Genomic DNA, 2,948 nt, shown 5'->3' with positions numbered 1-2,948 from the left:
GTTATACATGTACAACAGCTTTTGGCAACTCTTTTTTATTTAAATATTGTAAGAAATGGATGAAGAGAACAATGGTAGGCGTAGCTTAAATCAAGGTTCCCCAGAGCTATCTACCCTTTGGAAAAATTGGTGATGCCGAAAAAATGTCTCTGCCGGGAATCGAACCCGGGCCCCCAGCTTTGAACGCCGGTGCCTTAACCACTAGACCACAGAGACGGTTAGTAGCTAGGGCGAGCCCGATCCGATTGACCGTCAGATAGACAGATTTTCGACACTATACCAATTATATATTCCTTTGTCGGGTGAAGGTGAGTTTTGAACAATGACAAGCCGCCATGCCTCAGCTGGATCAAAGCTATTGCTTCGATACAGTACACATATGGGAGAAGAAATACAAATGTGTAAAGTTATACATGTACAACAGCTTTTGGCAACTCTTTTTTATTTAAATATTGTAAGAAATGGATGAAGAGAACAATGGTAGGCGTAGCTTAAATCAAGGTTCCCCAGAGCTATCTACCCTTTGGAAAAATTGGTGATGCCGAAAAAATGTCTCTGCCGGGAATCGAACCCGGGCCCCCAGCTTTGAACGCCGGTGCCTTAACCACTAGACCACAGAGACGGTTAGTAGCTAGGGCGAGCCCGATCCGATTGACCGTCAGATAGACAGATTTTCGACACTATACCAATTATATATTCCTTTGTCGGGTGAAGGTGAGTTTTGAACAATGACAAGCCGCCATGCCTCAGCTGGATCAAAGCTATTGCTTCGATACAGTACACATATGGGAGAAGAAATACAAATGTGTAAAGTTATACATGTACAACAGCTTTTGGCAACTCTTTTTTATTTAAATATTGTAAGAAATGGATGAAGAGAACAATGGTAGGCGTAGCTTAAATCAAGGTTCCCCAGAGCTATCTACCCTTTGGAAAAATTGGTGATGCCGAAAAAATGTCTCTGCCGGGAATCGAACCCGGGCCCCCAGCTTTGAACGCCGGTGCCTTAACCACTAGACCACAGAGACGGTTAGTAGCTAGGGCGAGCCCGATCCGATTGACCGTCAGATAGACAGATTTTCGACACTATACCAATTATATATTCCTTTGTCGGGTGAAGGTGAGTTTTGAACAATGACAAGCCGCCATGCCTCAGCTGGATCAAAGCTATTGCTTCGATACAGTACACATATGGGAGAAGAAATACAAATGTGTAAAGTTATACATGTACAACAGCTTTTGGCAACTCTTTTTTATTTAAATATTGTAAGAAATGGATGAAGAGAACAATGGTAGGCGTAGCTTAAATCAAGGTTCCCCAGAGCTATCTACCCTTTGGAAAAATTGGTGATGCCGAAAAAATGTCTCTGCCGGGAATCGAACCCGGGCCCCCAGCTTTGAACGCCGGTGCCTTAACCACTAGACCACAGAGACGGTTAGTAGCTAGGGCGAGCCCGATCCGATTGACCGTCAGATAGACAGATTTTCGACACTATACCAATTATATATTCCTTTGTCGGGTGAAGGTGAGTTTTGAACAATGACAAGCCGCCATGCCTCAGCTGGATCAAAGCTATTGCTTCGATACAGTACACATATGGGAGAAGAAATACAAATGTGTAAAGTTATACATGTACAACAGCTTTTGGCAACTCTTTTTTATTTAAATATTGTAAGAAATGGATGAAGAGAACAATGGTAGGCGTAGCTTAAATCAAGGTTCCCCAGAGCTATCTACCCTTTGGAAAAATTGGTGATGCCGAAAAAATGTCTCTGCCGGGAATCGAACCCGGGCCCCCAGCTTTGGACGCCGGTGCCTTAACCACTAGACCACAGAGACGGTTAGTAGCTAGGGCGAGCCCGATCCGATTGACCGTCAGATAGACAGATTTTCGACACTATACCAATTATATATTCCTTTGTCGGGTGAAGGTGAGTTTTGAACAATGACAAGCCGCCATGCCTCAGCTGGATCAAAGCTATTGCTTCGATACAGTACACATATGGGAGAAGAAATACAAATGTGTAAAGTTATACATGTACAACAGCTTTTGGCAACTCTTTTTTATTTAAATATTGTAAGAAATGGATGAAGAGAACAATGGTAGGCGTAGCTTAAATCAAGGTTCCCCAGAGCTATCTACCCTTTGGAAAAATTGGTGATGCCGAAAAAATGTCTCTGCCGGGAATCGAACCCGGGCCCCCAGCTTTGAACGCCGGTGCCTTAACCACTAGACCACAGAGACGGTTAGTAGCTAGGGCGAGCCCGATCCGATTGACCGTCAGGTAGACAGATTTTCGACACTATACCAATTATATATTCCTTTGTCGGGTGAAGGTGAGTTTTGAACAATGACAAGCCGCCATGCCTCAGCTGGATCAAAGCTATTGCTTCGATACAGTACACATATGGGAGAAGAAATACAAATGTGTAAAGTTATACATGTACAACAGCTTTTGGCAACTCTTTTTTATTTAAATATTATAAGAAATGGATGAAGAGAACAATGGTAGGCGTAGCTTAAATCAAGGTTCCCCAGAGCTATCTACCCTTTGGAAAAATTGGTGATGCCGAAAAAATGTCTCTGCCGGGAATCGAACCCGGGCCCCCAGCTTTGAACGCCGGTGCCTTAACCACTAGACCACAGAGACGGTTAGTAGCTAGGGCGAGCCCGATCCGATTGACCGTCAGATAGACAGATTTTCGACACTATACCAATTATATATTCCTTTGTCGGGTGAAGGTGAGTTTTGAACAATGACAAGCCGCCATGCCTCAGCTGGATCAAAGCTATTGCTTCGATACAGTACACATATGGGAGAAGAAATACAAATGTGTAAAGTTATACATGTACAACAGCTTTTGGCAACTCTTTTTTATTTAAATATTGTAAGAAATGGATGAAGAGAACAATGGTAGGCGTAGCTTAAATCAAGGTTCCCCAGAG

The 2,948-nt window shown here is 43.3% G+C and overlaps 1 non-coding gene across 1 annotated transcript; it reads right to left on the bottom strand.

Moving 5' to 3' along the window:
- Positions 1–1,768: 1,768 nt before the first annotated feature.
- TRNAW-CCA lies at positions 1,769–1,840 on the bottom strand. Its single transcript has one exon. It is a non-coding gene; the product is annotated as a tRNA-Trp (tRNA).
- Positions 1,841–2,948: the final 1,108 nt, after the last annotated feature.

The sequence above is a fragment of the Lytechinus variegatus genome, chromosome 4, assembly GCF_018143015.1.
Source record: "Lytechinus variegatus isolate NC3 chromosome 4, Lvar_3.0, whole genome shotgun sequence".
Lineage (NCBI taxonomy): Eukaryota > Metazoa > Echinodermata > Echinoidea > Temnopleuroida > Toxopneustidae > Lytechinus > Lytechinus variegatus.
Note: the sequence above shows the minus strand (reverse complement) of the source record. Positions and strands in the feature narration are given on the sequence as shown.